This window comes from Pholcus phalangioides, unplaced genomic scaffold, assembly GCF_987345545.1.
Source record: "Pholcus phalangioides strain wild (caught in Gottingen) unplaced genomic scaffold, Ppha-v1.0 ptg000019l_1, whole genome shotgun sequence".
In the NCBI taxonomy this organism is placed as follows: Eukaryota; Metazoa; Arthropoda; class Arachnida; order Araneae; family Pholcidae; genus Pholcus; species Pholcus phalangioides.
The window spans coordinates 2,339,477-2,358,798 of NW_028301612.1; the positions used below are offsets into that span (position 1 = coordinate 2,339,477).

At 37.0% G+C, this 19,322-nt stretch overlaps 1 non-coding gene across 1 annotated transcript; it reads left to right on the plus strand.

Annotated features, from left to right (window-relative positions):
- Positions 1-11,021: 11,021 nt before the first annotated feature.
- Positions 11,022-11,093, plus strand: TRNAP-UGG (transfer RNA proline (anticodon UGG)). Its single transcript has one exon. It is a non-coding gene; the product is annotated as a tRNA-Pro (tRNA).
- Positions 11,094-19,322: the final 8,229 nt, after the last annotated feature.

Below are 19,322 nucleotides of genomic sequence, written 5' to 3' on the forward strand. Positions count from 1 at the left end.
AAATAGACATATTCGCATTTCTCAGTAAATACCGCCAAATTGGCAAGTCTGGTGACAGCTCCGATGATTTTGGCGATGTCATAGCGCCAAGAGAAGTGTAAAGATGCCGCGAGAATCGTGGAGATTGTTCTGAAGATTTCTTCTGCGTATATATAGTGGTGCCGCCAAAAAAGGACTATGTATATGCAATTTTGTTGAAATTTCTTGTATGGAGAGGAGTCGCTGTTGGGTTAGCGCTTTTCGTCAAAATCTCTGCTTGTAAAATACGTATAAATAGCTGTTCTGTGAAATAAATCTGTGTTGTCCTTCGAATTGCTTTGTGCTTTGCCATCTCGAGTGCTTGTGCGAGACATTATCCGGAATAATATATTACTTTTTAAATTTCTCCAAATTACTTTTTTTAATTGGTGTATTTCTTATGCCAATGGTTATCAAACTCTTGCTCCGCGGCTCCCTTGCCCAATACGTGGATCAACTGTAGCTCTTCAGAATAGTTTAGTAGATATTTGATATTTTCACTTATAAAAAAAGCCGCTTCAACGAATATCTCCAGCTCGCCGCGACACCCTGACCAAGGTTGTCGACGCACACTTTGAGAAACACTGCTTTAGGCTGAATTATTTTTAATTTTTTCGCTCACCAAAAATATAAATATGAGTATGTTTTATGAATCTCGATCGAAGAGATGTGGTGGATTGCGAAAATGGATGAACCAAATTACGGTATACTTAAAATTGAGCCATGGACGACGGAGCGTAACTGACTTCCGTCAGCAATCACTTTTTCCTGTCATTACTTAATGTTGAGAAATTTCTTGTCCATCAAAATATACTGATTAGATTGGACGGGATGTAGGCTGGGGTGTGTCCGGAGATAAAATTACACGCATTGCGTGATTCAAAAACAAAGACACGCATTTCATGCTCGTGTCACGCAGGAATTTTATATTTCAGCTGTTTTATTTCGAAAATGAGAGCGAACTTTTCCTCGAAATATTCCATTATTGATGGATCTGGATGCGCAGCAATTTAAATTAGGATCACCATCTATTTTTTTTTTTTTCATATGTAGTATTTATTTGATAAAAAATTCATAATTGTGTGTAACCTTTTTCCTAATACTGCGTTGGTGGTAAAAATGTATAATTCGGTTTCCCCACAGATTAAGAGAAATGTCTGAAGAGAGTTATAATGAAAGTCTTTGAATGGACTTATGTTGCAGGAAGTGACGCAGATAGAAGGTACACTGTATGGGGCAGCACCAGTGTTTTTGAATCGCTGGTCCGTTCCATAAGAACTTTCTACCGGTCGGAAAAATTTTCGCCCAATCTATGTATGTAACTGCTACACAATTGGGGATTGAAAAAATAAATGAAATACAGTCTCTAAATTTATTATTTCTATTTTTTTTTATTTTTTTTTGTCGTCTGCTGCTCTCTTACTTATCTATATTCTTCTGCTCTATATTCCTCTTACTTATCTATATACCCTTTGCCGGTCGGCAAATTATTTTTCCTATTTTCGCTGTTACCCGAAATTTCCCACAACTTTTACCGGTCTGCAGTTGTGAGAATGTTGAAAAATACTGATATATAGAAACCACGAGGGCACAGAATATAATTTTAGAGCCGACAAAAGAACAAATAAATGAGAGAAACCATTAGAGGACCGGTATGAAATAGATAAATGGAATAAAAGAAATAATTCAACGAAGAGGAGGGCAGGATTATATTTAGATTTTTTGCAAAGGATCAAAAGAGATTTAAACCCCCCCCCCCAATGTAAAATATGATAATTTTTGTACAGAATTTTTGTTTTTCCCTTAAAATTCGACGTACCCTTGAGTTTCTGCCCGGAGCAGTTCTTACCCTTTTCCTTCGTCTAGTTGCGGCCCTGGAAGAGACGAGGGGGGGGGGGTTCTATATAAATTGGGCGTTGTTTTTGTTGTTTTAATCTATCAATTTGTATTTCTGTTTTTTTTAAAGTTCTGTATGTTTAGACTGTTTTTTTTTCAGTATTTAAGTTTTAATGTTTTTGTGTTTTAATTTGTATATTTTATATATCCTTCATTTTGCTTTTAATCTTATATGTTAAGCTTTTATTTATTTTAATGATAATTCTAAGTCTTAATGTTTTTGTTCGTCACACAATTACTTTTAATATGTTCACTTCAAAGTTTTATATGCTTTTGTCATTAACTTCTTTTAAGCTCAGTATATTGTCGAGAGAGTTGTTTGCTTTTTTTGCTGTGAAATTGTGATCGCAGCGTCGAACCCACCATGCTGTATGCCTGTAAAGGCGGGACGGTAAACTATATTGATATAAGAATTGGGCGAAATATTTCTCGGACCGTCACCGGTTCGCAGACCAGCGAATGAAGAACACTGTTTTATATTGTATTAGTACGTATTGCTCAAGGCAATGAGATTACACGATTTCGGTGACTCCTCGTAAGTTGGTTATTTCGAAATAGGTGTTTCAGCAAATATCTTGTGACTCCTATAACGCTTGTAGCATGGAAATAATCCGGAACATTTTCTGTTCCGACTTCTCAGGATAATCAGTATACTTGAAGGCATCATGAAAATGCTTCAGACATACGCAATGGAGTAAACAAAGCGTGCGAAAATTACCCCATGACACGCTGGCCCACTTATTAAGATAATTAACGACAAACAAAAGATTAACTTTTTCCAAAAAAAAATACTTAATCTTCCGAAAATAAGTGAAAGCTCTCTAAGGAGGAGATTCGAAAAAAATCCCTAAAAGAGGATTTCCATTTCTTTTTAAGACGTTTCGTAGACCAAATGAAGCCGAGATCACCTTCTAATTTTCCTCGTCCGACAAGTGAACCGCGACTAAACCTGGGATTGTCCAGATCTTGATGACAGTAATGATCTCTCAAAATAACGAATGTCTTGAAAAGTCTCTAATTCACCATATCTAATATTTTTAGTCCTATACATTATAGCGTATTCTTCCTATTTGAATGCGTGTCATTGGGCATGAATTTAAAATTCTGTAAAGATAGTAAGTATCCGATTTTTTTTTACTAATTCAAGTGTGTCCATCCTCTTTTTTTGAGCAAAATATATGGTTATTATTTTATTTTTTTTTCAAATAGTATATCCTGTTTCTACTGATTCCTTTGTCATGCTTTGTGGGTGTCGTGATGAGAATGGCTTCCCCCATCGCAAAAACTGGGGTTCGATCTCGATGACCGTACATTATTGGTTGACTAAATAGCGGTTGTTGGTTCTGTGGTTCTCAGCTTTGAGAAGAAAGGCGAGCTGTGTCCGAAAACATTGGCCGCAGTGTTCAACAGATTCAATACAGAATAAGATATTCATTCATTAAACAATTTCTCGCTTGGGATTTCGCAGGTAGATGACAGAAGTTACTCAACAAATACAGGTTTTAACAACATACACAAAATATTACGATGTTTGTTTTTTGATCTAATATTTGCAATATACGGTCGCGGTATGATTGGTCTGCCGGGACAAGTATTTATTTCGGTCATGAGAAATAGATTAGCAATAAATAGAGTATAATAAAGGTCTCTCCGCTTTCTCCTAAATGCATTCTTCCGCTTCCCCGAGTTTTACTCCGTCCTGGACTAGAGTATGCAGTAAAGTTTTGGAGACCATATCTACAGAGGAACATAAACTTGGTTGAGGGAAAGCGCAGAGAAGAGCTATGCGTGTTCATGAACAAAAATGACCAAATCAGCAAGTTCAGTTCCATTCAGAATGATTTTACATTCAGCTCGTAAGTCAAACAATAGTTATCTTGAACCAAAATGTGCGATCATGCTCTCGTCAACTCTGATAATCATGCTTCATTCATTTGACCCTGCTGCGATCATATTCAAGTTCGTTTTCAAATTGTCATGGAGCATCTCCCTTTTGCTTGGATTCTCGACCAACCCCTTTAGCTTCATCATATCATCTTCGAATTTGCTAACAATCCCATTGATACCCTAATCGAGTTTATCAATAAAAAGGAGAAAACGTGTAGGACCTAGGAAACTTCCTTGAGGTGATGATACCTGCCCATTCACAAAGTTTTCTGTTTACCACAACTTGCTGTGACCTATCTCTTAACCACGATTCTGTCCAATCTAACAAGTTGCTTCAAATGCAAATTTCACGAAAGAGCTTCAAGAATTTACCGTAATGGACCAGATCGAATGCCTTTTGAAAATCCAGACAGACAACTAAAAAGAGCAGGAGGGTCATTTTTCCTACTGATTTGATCATTTCTTAAGAAATTTCTTAAGATCATCTTGCCCTTTTTAGCTTCTACCTGGTTATTATGTAACATTATTTTCGGTTTTTGATAATTTTTCTTCATTTTCTCATTCCGGTGGAGTCTTGCGGAAAATTTAGAAGCAGCAAACTCTTCAAAATACTGTATGTGTATGTCAATTACTTAATGCTAGCAATTAAGGTAAAAATATGAATAGGCTTAATCACGCACCAAGGAAAAATATGTGACCGGAAGAGGAAAAAAATTTTGCACGGAATTAGATTTTTAGGAAGTGAAATAAACAAAGAGGCACGTTGTATGTAACTTGAAAGATAAAAAAGACAAAATTTCCGGTTTTCTATTTATAATTTTTTTTACACGAACACGAAAAGAAAATTCTGAAGACAAAGATTTCATAGATTTTCTTCGCGTTTGTCACTAAAATTGTCTCAAAATTTCATGTTTATAAGATACTGAGTCTGTAGAAAACTTTCCTCTTGAAAACACGGAAGTTTATTGCGTGAAAGTAATAATGATAATAATAATAATTAAAAGAGGATACAATGCTCATAGGTTCTCATGATGAAATTAAATTGTTTTTTTTCCTGCTGAATTCGGTTTTCTGTGGTTCCCAATTTCAAAGAGCAAATTCCTGCCGGTCTTCCGTGTGAAAAAAAAAAATGCACCTTAGATTAGGCCGGAACTAGAGGGGGCAAGGGCGGTGAAATTTAGGCGGCGGAAAATTTTAAGTGGATACAAAAACACCATTATAAAATCCTTCAATTTTGCAGTAGCAGAAGCGACGAAATCATGTGTTACAATGTTCACAGGTTGCACCCCCCCCCCCATCAAAAATTTTTTACAACCCTGCTCAGCGAGTAACAGACCTTACAGAATTTAAATTGCTCACATATTACTCATTCATTGCTAGTTAAATTTTTAAAAGACAGAGGGCAGCACCCAAGCAAGTATATGTCAACGAAATTTACATACATGCACACTTAGCCCTATTCCCTCATACCATCATCATCAATAACAACCATTTTCAATCCACTGCTGGATGAAGGTCTCCTCTAAATTTTTCCATTCTGCTCTGTCTGATGCTTTAGTCATCCAGCTGACTCCTTCCACTTTCCTGACCTCGTCAATCAATTTTGCGTGGGGACGCTTCTCGGACGTTTAACACCACGGGAGTACCAACCCAGAATACTTGTGGTCCATCTGTTGTCCTGTCTTCTTGCAATATGTTCAGCCCATTTCCATCATATATATAGCCCTATTTATATACATGAGCAAGTGGGACATTTGCCCAGGTCTCAGTAATTTTAGAAGCCCCAGAACTTGAACAATATATATTCATTGACTAACCAAAGATATTTGATTCAAGTCGTAGGGGGTTCATAGTTCTTAAATGATTCGATGCATTACGCAATACGTCTCTTCCCCAATATATCGCCTTGGATCTGCCTGCCTTCGCTAGATTCGAACCTGAAGATATCTATCTCGGCTTCATTCACAGCTGAAGATATCTGCCTCGGCTTCATTCGTAGCTGAAGATATCTGCTTTCACTTCATTCACAGCTGAAGATGTCTGTTTTACTTCATTCGCAGCTGAAGATATCTGTCCTCTCCTCCATTCGAATTTGAAGTTGTCCGGCTCTGCTCCATTCTCAGCTGTAGATGCCTATCTCTGCTCCATTCGCAGCTGAAGATGACTGTTTTCGCTTCGGTGCGGATATAGGGAGGGGGAGCGATAAGAACAACCACCCCGCACAAGAACCGAATAACATGGAAAAATTTGTGTCCAGTAACATATGGGACGATCAAACGAACTTACTCAATTCGCCCCTCCCGTCACATCATCCTGGATCCGCACCTGAGGGCGTGGTAAACGTGTGAAAAAAAATTCGGAAATACATATCGAAATTTCGTAATTCAAACTTTTCTAAAGAATATCATACCAAAAAAAATTTGAATTTTTCGACAACAACGATGCCATCTGAAACATATCCTGGAAAAGAAAATTCTATTTCCGAACGCACCCTGTCCCTCAACAACCGAAAAATTTTCTAAAACAAAAAAGAACACCAGCTTCTCTTACAACACAAACTAGAACAGAACCTTTTACTCCCACATAAAATATATTTTCTACAGATATTATAAAACACACACAGAGAGAGAGAAAATTTCTCCAATTTGGGTCAAACACATAAAAGAGCATTGAAAGTAGATTGTGGTTCGAAACAAGGAGAGATGCGGTTTTGCTTCTTTTTTTTTTTTTTTAAATAAAAGTAAATGTATGTGTTTGAGGCTCCGTAACGAAGTAAAAACCGAGGGTTGGTTTCGGTTTGTTGAGCATAACTGGTTGGTATACCAAAAAAGCTAATACCAAGCCATACCAAGAATAAGTCGTTTTTCTTCTATTTTTAATGAAAAAAAATAAAATAAAAGCAAAAAGAAAGAGGGAATTCATGAACACAGAAAGTAGATTTACTATTTTTAGTGTCGTTAGAGCAATGGAGCCGAAAGAGAGGAATTTGTTCAAGCGTTGAATGGTTGGAAATATATTGTGGATGGAGAGGAAATATTTTAATAACCCCGAAAAAGTAGAAAAGACATATTACAATGATGATGACGCTTTTGTTATTATTCATTTATTATTTTTATGAGGGCTATTCAATCTGTCGAAACTCGTTTCCTCACTCGAATGAAAGCGAGAGGCTGTGACGGATGGATATGGAAATTTATGATCGAGATAATAATATTTATCGCTTTCTTTTTTACCGAATTTATACGAATATATATTCGATATTACGGTATTGCGTGAGAAAATTATGTGCAGAGAAATATTTTCCATTTGTTACTTAAAATAAAATTATCTTTTCGGTATCGGGATCAATTTTCTCTCGGTGATGAATGTTGAAGTCATTTTTATTGGATTTGTAAGAGTTATTATTTTTAAGAGAGAGAGAGAGAGAGAGAGAGCCCCAAGTATTGAAATTTCTCACGCGGGCCACTAACTCAGAATTTAGTGGCATCTTAATAGAAGGTGCAAATGGGGGCCCCCGATTTGAACGGGGACAAAAAATAATTGAAGACTTCTATTTATTCTGAAATTATTTCTTTTATGAATTATCAATTTTGATTATTTCTGAAATAATTTTTTCCACTAATTTCCGAAATAAGTTTTTGATTAATTGCTGGTTAAATATTAATTAGTTCTGAAATTAATTTTAATTTGAAATGTTGATGATTATTTATTTTGATGATTTTGAAAAATTATTTTCCTTCTCAATTCATCTTGAAAAACCACTTCTTTCAATAATCATGCAATTTCTTTTCATTGAATGTGAATGACCATGACTTCCATCCGAAATTATATAATGATTTCTCTTATCGATTTATGGTTTTTTTCTAATTAATTCTGAAATTATTTGCTCGAAAAATTCAAAAATTATTTCTTTCATTAATTCTGGAATTATTTCTTTTTTAATTTTGAATTCTTTCATCAATTTATTCTGGAATTATTTCTTTCATTGATTCCGAAATTATTTCTTTCATTAATTCTTAAATTATTTATTTCATTTTTTCTGAAAAAAAAATGGTCGGCAGGCCACGACAAAAAGATTCGAGGGCTAAATGTGGCACGCGGGCCATGCGTTGAAGACCCCGATTTTACGCTCTCGTGTATATTTTAACATACAGGGTGGTTATAATTAAAGTTCCCTTACTCCGAGTAGGACTACTTATTCGAATTCAGCCAAATTTTCAGGATATCTCAATGAGACCATGGGAGAGAGAGAGATTCATGGGGAAAAAGGTACAATTTTCGACCATCAGGTGAAAAAGGGGCGCTTTTTTATTGCATTTTCTTTTTTCCCACGGACCATATAGCGTATATACCAACTTTAAATGGAATACGTCGACCAGAACGGGCGCTACGTAGTTCTGGGCAGTGTTTGCCAATACGCAACTAGATGCGTGCTTAACGCATCAGAATTCAGTTTTAAACCTCAAAATTTCGTTGAAGAGTGAAAATACTCCTTCGAATATCAGGTAATTTTTCAGTTATTTCTCACTCTGAAAAAAAAATATCTTTTGTTTTTACAAAAATACTTGAAATTTTAGACAGGAGTGAAACTACCCTTCAAAATTATATTTTCGGATAACAAAACACTGGGTCGGAATAGTTTTAGTATACTGACACTGTTCAGACCAATGTGTATACTGACACTACAAAGACACTACTCGGAGCTATGTAGCGCCCGTTCTAGAGGACTTATTGAAACAAGGTATATACGCTATATGGACCATGCGGAATCTAAAATTCAATAAAAAAGCTCCACTTTTTCACCTGGTGGTCGAAAATTCAACTTTTTTTTGTTCATAAATCTGTCTCCCATGGTCTCATTAAGATATCCTAAACATTTGGCTGTATTCGGATAAGCAGTTTTTGAGGAAAAACTACTCAGAGTACGGGAACTTCAAAATCACCATCTACGTGGAAAATACGTAGTGAAAAAATCCATTATGCCTATTTATTTCCTCAGAATTCTTCGGTATTTTTTATAGAAAGTGCATCTTTCATTGTAGTTTCATTACAAAATACTACTACTCCTAAACCATACATGCACCTTGTCCATATTCCTCTGCGGAACCTCTAACGAATTGTTACATGTTGGAGTGTGCGTGTCCGTGTTGTGAACCATGCGAAGCTTGTTTCTGTGTAATGTTTGCTTATAGTGCTGCCATCTGCCTCCTATTTTTTCAAACTACGGGGGAAATGTAATTGAAGATTTTAATGCAAAGTACAAAATACTGCTATGTAAGTGCAATACTTCTTTTTTTTAATCTAGAAAGAGTCGATTGCTCGTCGGTGTTATTTTTTTAGAGCTGAGCTGCTAAAATTTTACGCATGTTCACAGATTCATGAAATCGCATAAGTGCTCTTTTAAGGATTAAGTTAACTGGCATAATGGTAAAATACCGTATATACTCGTGTATAAGCCGAGTTTTTTTGTGGAAAAATTCGTTCTTCAAGTAGGGGGGTCGGCTTATACTCGGGTCAGTTTTTGATGAAAAAATATTGACCCCCCCCCCCCCCCCCGAAATGTGTAGTCATTTTTGTAGGAGAGTTCGGGAAACCGGCATTATCGGTATGGTATATGTTCAAATCCCATAGAACCGATAATGTCAACCGAGGCAAAGAAATTGAAAACATCATTGGCTTTGATATCAGGTGGGCTAACGTCGATTGTACAGCCTTAAGATGTGAGCATAACAAGTCTTTGAAAGACTATTTGAGGAATTTGTGGATCGAATGGATGAGTTCCGATGATAAAGAAACTACAAAAAGTGGTGCCTTGAAGAAACCTGACATTGGTCTAATGTGCCAAAGGGTACAGGAGGCGTGGAACTCTATCTCCACCGAAATTATCATCCGATCCTTCAAAAAGTGTTGCATCAGCAATGCGACGGACGGAACTGAAGATGATGTCCTCTTTGAAAGTGACAATGACGATGAGGATAAAAACGAAGATGCCGCACCCCCTGTGATGATCTGATGGATTATGATGAGTTTGGAGACTTAGAAGGAACGGATTAAAAAGTTTGAATCATTTTCTGTTGTAAATATCCGCAAGCTATTAATTTTGCATGAAAATATAAGCATTTTTTTTTCTGAAATGCACGTATTTTTGGGGGATCGGCTTATACACGAGTATATACGGTAATTCTGAAAAAAAAAACTCCAGAAAAATCATCGACTTTAAAAGCTGGACGACGTATGGCCACGCACATTTTGCTCAGTAAGCAATGATGTGCTGCTTTCTTCTGAAAAAAAAAATAAATCAGGTCTATCTCGAGCATAGGGGGATATTGACTTGGAAGTCTGGGGGGGGGGCACGATGATGATGATGTCAATTCATCTATACATATATACATTAGATCAGTCGACTCCACGTTTGACTCTGGGAGGGAGGGGGGGGGGGGAGGAATGCCCCCCATGATCTCGAGGTCGGAGGTCCCCTTCACAGAAGTCCTGTCAGCCTCATGCTGGAGTCGCCATTAAGAGCGGCAGATAAGCTCGAGCCGCCCCTACACGGAACAGTTGAAGGATGAACTCAGTGTCCTCTCAAGTCCACTGCCTTTGGCACCAGACCGTGACCTTCGAAAGTAATAACCTGCGTGACCTACGTGCATTGCCGTCTTAACGCATGGGCCCACCCGGGCATGGCCCGGGGGCCTCAAGAGAAGAGGGGCCTCACAAAAATGAGAACCGGTTCAAATCTTCGAGAATTCGCCATGTAGGGCCTCAGAAAAATCAATTGGCCCGGGGGCCCATGATGCTCTTAAGACGGCCTTGCCTACGTGTCACTCACGTAGGTCACGACCAGACCCACCCATAAGCGGGGATACGGGGGGGGGGGCAGCGTCAAAGGTGAAGTTGTAATTTGTAAATATAAATAGAAATTATACCAAGAGTCTTAACTTCTCAGCATCAGACATGGTTGATCCTACGAAAAATAGATGGCGCCAAATCAAACCGTGAAACACGTAAAAAGGGAAGGGAGGAAAAAAACGTTGTTATTCGAATTGAGAAGAAAAAATTCTATGAAGAACGATTTTTGTGTTGATGCCATTGCATGACTTTTATGAATGTCGGTTAAAGATCATAAAAGACGGGGAAAAAAAAGAACAGACCTTCGACAATTATACCATGTAACAGTATTTATATTTTTAAATATATAAATAGAGCTCGAATTGTCACGTGGCCCGTTGGTCTAGGGGCATGATTCTCGCTTTGGGTGCGAGAGGTCCCGGGTTCAAATCCCGGACGGGCCCACAAATACTTTTTTTTTCTCATGCGCTTAAGGGGGTCGGTGCACGCAAATTTTCCAAAAAAACACATTTTTCTGATTTTTAAATTTTTAAATACTATGAAATTTTGCGCTTCTAACTGTTTAAAGTTTTTGTTCTACCTGTACTAAAAATATTTATAAAATACGTATTTCCATATAAACTGCTGGCGGGCATCACACATGCTAATGTTCCCACTAAAATCTTTCTTTTCCTCAAAACTGAAAGTACTTTGTTAGAGATAAGAAAACTTTTTCGAACACACACCAACTCATTCAAAATGTCTTGAAACTGTCTCTCTCATCACTATGGTATTACATACTTTAACGCGAGCTTTTAGGGTTTTATAATTGTTGGTTAGGGGCCGTTCAAGTATTACGTAAGCAAATTTTTAGCCATTTCTGACCCCCTCCCCCCCCTTGTCCGCAAAATTTCGTCATCAGCTCTGCCCCTCTGAAACCTAACGCATATTGGTGGGATCAGAGACGTACACATGGGGGGGGGGGGGTTCTCTTGTACAAAGTTTGATCGTTTTCACGATCAAAAATTTATTTTTTAATGCAAAAAAAAAAAAAGAAAATTCCTTTATATGTTATTATAATCAATTTCTGTTAATGCCAATGTTATTTGAAGTCTATGAACTCAAAATTTATCTTTAATAAATTCATCGCGACCCACCCTCTAAGCCATATAATTGTATATCACATAAAGTTCCTTGGCCCGCGGACCAAATATGGCTCTGGAGGTTACTTGATGCGGCCTGCCCTCTTAAAACCAAATTTTGTAAAAATGAACTAAACGGCATATTTACAGATCGCTGAAGTGTCCCGTGATACAATTCCAGAACATTTGAGCGGCCGGTGGCATATTTTCAGATCACTTAAATGACCCGAGACACAGTTCCAGAACATTTAAGCGATCCGTGACACATTTAGAGATCCCTTGAGTGACATGTGACGTAGTTTTAGGGCACTTACGTGGCCCCCAGTGCGGTTCTACATCACTCAAATTACCCGCGGCACATTCTCAGATTATTTAAGTGATGCGTGGCACATTGCCAGAGCACTTAAGCGACCCGGACACATTTCCAGATCAATTGAATGCGCGAAACATTTAGAGATCACTAAAGTGGCTCTGTACGGCACTTATCAATGGGGAGGGGGGATGTTACTTCAAGTGCCCACAAACTATCGAAAGGTTTTTCTCGTTTTTGGCGCACCGAGTAAGACGCCATTAAAAATATTTCATATTTTCATAAAAAGTGGTTGATGACGTAAGCATTATCCAACCCCCCCCCCCGGTCATCAAAAGTCAGCAAATCGGAAACCCCCTTCCCCCCCATCGATGATGACGTAATACTTGAACGGCCCCTTATATTTTTACCTTGAATTTTAACTTAAACAACATGCAACATTTTCAAAAGTCGCCAAAATTTACCCGTATTTTGTGCCATAAAAATTTTTTAAATAATTTTAATAGAAAATCCTCTCGTGTTAATGTATGTAAGTAATACTACCGGCAAGACATTTGAATATGAGTGGTGTTCGAAAAGTGATGTTGTTCCTTATCTAACAAGAAACCTAGTTTTTTGAGGAAAAACACATTTTAGTGAAAACATTAGCATGTGTAATGCTTGTCGGCAGTTTATATTAAAATATTTTTAGTACAGGTGGAACAAAAACTTGGACACAGTTAGACGTAGAAAATTTCGTGGTATTGAAAAATTGGAAAAATTTGTTTTGTTGAAAATTTGTGTGCACCAACCCCCTTAAAGTGATGGGATAGTCGGAGAATAAATTATTTTCGTTATTTTTCTGAATGTTCAGTGAAGCAGATTCACCACAGAAAAAAATCACTACGCTATTATAGATTCCCCCCGGTTTTTCTCAATTCGGGAACTCTCCCACTAACCAGATCATGTATCGCCGCTCTGTCTGAATCAAAGCTGCATTAAGAGTCATTAACTTACAAGCGGCTTTGGTCTGAATGAAGATATTTTTAGCAGGGGTGGTCGAAGAGACCTGCTGTCAGTGATGGTAACCACTTCCAGCAAAATTTCCCTTTGCGACATCAAGGGTGCGCGCAGGGGTTTTCCCAAACTCTCGCCACTTTTCTTTATCGCGCTTCGCGGCGCCCCTGACAATGGTTGGAGGCTCACCAAGGTGCCACGCTGCACAGTTTAAGAACCCCTGTACTCTAAGAGGCAATAATATCCCCGTCACATCCATTACACTTTGGCGTCTGGCGACGTGACTTCCGATTTCATACGTCTGTGAACAGCGTATGCAGGAGAGAACGGGGGGGGGGGGCGCGTTCCCCTCTCATGACGATCGAAAATTTAAAATATTTTCAAATATTGTAGTAAAAAAATTACAATATCGAAAGAAAATACTTTATCCATCCAAGAATAATCTTTATCCATTTCTGATAATTTAAAATGGTTTCTGAAGGTTAGTAGCTCAAAATCTCCCTGGAGAGCTCCCATGTACTTCCGGAATCCAATGTGCCTCCTCTAAAGATCAATCTTGCGTACGCTAATGCTGGTGACCAGGGTGCAGGGTATTGTTATGCGGTAGGTCTTCTCATGGTGCATCTTGGGTAACGCAAATTCTACCACAAGCCATTGTACTGCTTGATCATTGTTTGGCGAAGCATAACCTTGATAGTCCTTGCACTAATCAAAAACAAATTACAATCCAATCCAAAGATGCATATGCATCATCGAATGGTTGATGGCAAATGTCGCAGCAGATCCGTCTGAAAGATACGATATTCGTTTTTGATGCAGTTCCCTCTGTTGTACACTCTCTAAAATCCCCTTCGACCGCACATTCTATGATCAAAAATGCTTTTTTAGGTGTCTTATATTTTAAGACACCTAAAAGTTCGTCCCATGAATTTAGAATCACACTGTATTTACACATGAGAAAGACGTCAATGAGCTAGAACCCCTTCCGCCACCGATCAAATAAAACTGTTATAATTCTTCGATTAAAATTAGCTACCGGATTTTTATTAATAAGCCATATGAAAAAAGCCATATATGATATGATACTAGTAAAATGATCAAGTTCCGACATTGAAATTTTAACAGTTGTTGTTTGTGAGGGGTAAAATAATGTTAATACAGTGGAGAACCATGCTACAGTTGCCGTTCGAACGGTATTTAGGGTTTTTCACAATGGAGATCACATTCCAATACAAAAAACTTGGTGTTGCCATTTGATATTTTCGAAATTTTCTCACTGTAACCGTAACTGTTAGAGTGACACTGTTGTTTTCCATATCATTCTTGAGCGCATACCTCAAAATACCTTATGCCAAAATTTCATTCAGTTTCTGTGAATGGTATGACAGTTAGGGGCCCATATGTCGGGATAGTTTTTTTATAATCACCCTGTATATTGGAATAAAATAATTTATTTTATACTATCTGTTAATTTACAATTGTTTTCGAGTGTTAGTGACCGAAACTTTCTGTGAAGAATTAGATATTTGTGCCCCTCCAAAAGCTGATTCTGCGTACACACCCGTGATTTTCGCGATGCGAAACGGTGACTACCACATGACAGCTAGATGACAAAACTGTGGATATTCAAGGTCGAGCATGTACAGATTCGGTTTTTTTTCCACGATCTCGAGAAAGTTTTACAATTTGAACGGGCGGTCCAATCCTTTACGATTAAAAAAAAAAATGCGCATTCGCAATATTGTAGGAACAAGGCGAATTTGCACTGTGTAGACCATAGACTTAAGATATAAATAGACCGCGCACGCTATTCATAAAACTTGTCGAACGTGAAGAAAAGATGAGCAGTATTGTCGGGGAAAGAACAGGTTCTGCGCTATTACATTTGGCGCGTTTTCGCAGAAGCTAGGATGTTGCTGTAACGAAATTTGACTCAATTCGATCAAGTTGATGAAAACTTTCCTTCATTTTTTCAATGAATTTCACTCATTTTTATGTGAAATATTTAGGGAGTATCAGATTTGAAAAAATAAAGTCTATAAAATAAACAAATATTGGAAAACGGAACAACGTATATGTTGTAAAGCCTAATTCATTTATATTTTTAAATATTCTCTTCATTCACTTTGTCGCTTTTAATTTCGAAAATTTATTTATACTAGGGGTTATTAAAACAAAAATATATCTTTCCAGAACATTACAATTACTCTATATACTCATAATTAATGTATAATTAATTATAATGCATCATATTATGTTATGTAATGTAACACATTCACACTCATACCATATTCAGTCATGAAATAATATTCAAACAATAAGAAAAAGTTTCATTTCTAACATTCCTGAAAAACCTTTTATAACCTCATCACACAAAACTGTAAACACTTACATAATATTTCAGGATTAAAATAGATTTTACTCAAGAAAATTACAGAATCTCATCATCAATTTCTCTAAATTATAAGAATTAAAATTCCATGTAGAGTATATATGTAATAATTTAAAGTGTGTATATATATATATATATATAATATTTTAGGATATAATATTTCATATATATAATATAATATTTACACATGTCACACATATATATATATATATATATATGACACATGTAATCTCTTCGCTCCAAAAGTATGCATATGTTAATCTTAATTTAAGGTATTAAATCGTTTTTAGAATGATTCTTTTTCAAGATAACATCTGAGGTACACAATATTTGACTTCAGGTCTTAGTACAGATATTGACTCAAAAAATCAATTGAATAATTAATTTTCTTGTTTGAAGCGGCAATTTCACATACAACAAACATAAATTAATGAATAAAAAAATTTCTTTTCTGTAATAGTTTTATCTCAGGTGTGAAGAGGGGTAAAAATACTATTATTTTTAGAGGTTGTTATGCACTTTTATGCAAAACTGCAATTGTCTAGGGGGGGAAGGGGGGAGTTTTCCTCACATTCTATTTAAATAGAATATTTTTCATAAATTTCTCCTAATGAAAAGCATATTTTCTTCCAAGTTGAGCAAAAGTCGAATGAACTCACTAGCTCGCCAAATCTCGCCAAATCTTGCGGAGACGTATATTTCAGTTAAAACTTCATAAAACACAATTTCAATCATTTATTGCCAAAAATTCTATTAAAACATTTAATAATGATTCATGACATTTGAATTTTACCAAAACTTGGAACTTTAATTGAATTAAATCCAAAATGGAGTCGTTAAAAACTGAGATTACGTCAGAAATCCATTGAATCGTCAATTTAATATTCCAATTTTTAATTTATAAGAAGGGGAATAAGCAAAAAAGTATTCCCTTGTGAAAGGTCCCCCTTTCCTAAACCGCTCAGAACATCCGAAAGCTGCGCAAGTGTTGGCCATTCTAATCAAAAATAAGGCAGCGCGTGTAGATCGCCATACGAGTAGCCATAAGGAAAGCATTGCCAGCGAGATTCCCTGACCAGCCTTTCGACTGGAGTCACGTGACTCCAGATCTTTGCTTCACATTGTAACCCCTCGCGCGCACTCTATAGTATTATTACTCTGTGGTGTAGACGCTGTCTTTGAATGCCAGCAGATAGCCGCAAAAGTACCGTAATTTCCGGTATGTGACCGGAAGGAGAAAATCCACCGGGGGAATAAAAACTTCAAAATTTGACAATTGCAAAGCCCTTCGTTCAGGTAAGCAACTAGAGAGATATCCCTCATCTAATTCTTCAGCAACCCGCGTGTATATCAATATAATACAGTGTACAAAGTAGTAAAACCACTATTTCAAGGTCGCGCGATCATGATACATGATAAAAGGAAGAAAAAAAGTTGGGGAAGTTTTTCTCTCTATACTTTTCTTCTTAGAACTAGGAAAGAACGCGTCCCGGAGACGCGTGAATTTCTATGCGTCCTTTTCCGAAATTCCGTTTATTTGACGCGTTATTGCGCGTCAATGGCATCTCTGCCCCTCTGGTCCAGCGTACGGGGCACCAGACCCACCTGTTGCCCGTAGTTACGGCCCTGGAAAGAACCATTTATTGAAAGATAAGCAAGGAATCCAAACTTGTGCAGGGCAATTCGAATAAAGTGTCAATTGAAAAAATGTTGATAAAGAGTGAAGAGGTCCTTAATAAAAAGAAGGAACCTAATGTCTTTTTCACAAACCAGCTTCTCTAGAGATAGGTGGAACTTTTTGGAAGTGCAAGAAAAGAGGTGTGTTGAGATGAATTAAGTAGCTTCTAGTGGGAGTCAATGGTGTGATCTTTCGTTTTAAACTTTGTGTTGAGTACTAATACTCCTATGTTCCGTATCTCTATCTTATCCACAACTAAATCTTTCAATGATTTTGAAGGTTTATTTTTGCTATCTGCTTGTGAAGTCATTTCTGTATTTAGCAAAATTAATGTTTTGGAAATTATGTTTTGGAGCTGCTGCGCGGAATAGGTGCCGCGAGCTGTGGGACCTCCTCTACAGTGAATTTATATTGTGCAAGAGCAAGACACTTTACGTTGGAAGATCCTGGTATAGATAACATATAGGCATAGAGAAATGGGCAGTCACAACATTCAGGAGCTGAAACACCACCTTACTAGATTTTTCTAATATGGTGTTGACTGAGAGACAGGGCCGTAACTAAATGATTGGTCAGCCGGGACGTACACACATTTTTTAATGTTGATGGAAGAATGAATTAACCCCCTCTGGCTCAGCAAACAGGGCACCAGACCCACCTGTTGCCTGTAGTTACGGCCCTGGAAAGAACCATTTGTTGAAAGATAAGCAAGGAATCCAAGCTTGTGCAGGGCAATTCGAATAAAGTGTCAATTGAAAAAATGTTGATAAAGAGTGAAGAGGTCTTTAATAAAAAAAAGAAGGAACCTAATGTCTTTTTCATAAACCAGCTTCTCTAGAAATAGGTGGAACTTTTTGGAAGTGCAAGAAAAGAGGTGTGTTGATATGAATTAAATATTGAATAGCATTTCAACACTGAAAAGTACTACATTCACTTGTGCTTATGCATCCACTCACGCTTTTCCCTCATTATTTTTATGAGTAAAAATTCGAGAGTGAAAACATACAAATCTTGGATAAAAAATGTCACTCCTATAATCATGGCCGAGGCATAAGCACAATTTTTACAAAGCTCTGCAAAGAGCTAGAAATTAAGATGCTTCATTTGTCAAAAATGATGACGCCGGCATTGAACAGTAAAAATGTAAGCAAATCCCATTAAAAAAGAATGGACAGCGCAGTAAAACCAACCAGTTTTCACCTTAACTTATTTACATTGGACCTTGTAACTTACGTATTTTGCACTGTGCTTTTGAAAATGCTCTTGGCCGAGTGTTATGTTAAAAAACTTACGGATCTTCATAATTTGATGTGCATTAGGGAAAAGAGCTGACAGACTGGACATTGAAGAATCCTCGAAAAAAGAATATAATGGTCCATTCCTGTTATAACGAACTCCAAGAAACCAGAGAAATCACTTCACAGTAACGAAATTTCGTTATAAAGTAAACTTACCTGGGGGAACAGAAATACAATAAAACCTCGTTAAGTCGTCACTCCGGTTAAGTCGTCATTTTTCTTCAGGCCCGTCTAGCTTTCATAGACGACAATGTTAATATACCCTCATTTACTCGTCGCAAATCTCACTTAACTCGTCACTATGAAAAAGTTTGAGAGTGGAAAGATTAATTTTAGGATTCCTTTGACAAAAATAGCTTGTTAACAGCATTACCATATGCTTAAAAGTCAATATAAAAGCCTTATGTATCAAAAGGAAACATTTCAAGTAACGAAAGTTAGCTGGGGAAGCCCGTTTGCCGACTAAAATTTTTCACATGTTAGGAGACTGTTCGAGCTAGACCTGATTTCTGCGTGGACACCACTAATTTAGCTCTTCAAATTTAAACAAACTATTTTGGTTAAAAACCAGGCATTTTTTCCCAAGTTGAAGTCTTCTAACGTGTGCTTTTCCCTACCCAAGGCCCCCACAAGCGAAAAGTGGGATTAGTCTAAATTAAGAATTACTAGCACAAATCAAAGTGTACCAGTTTATTTTACTATAATAATTTAAGTAATAAAAGCTCAAAAAAGGTAAACATTTCTATTTTTTCTTTTGCAATCCATAAATTTTATTGATATTGTAATTTTAATTCATATTTTAATAAAAGCTACATTACTTTAAATTTATACGATTTTCACAGTATTGCACATTGAAACTGACGACACTTCGGTTAAG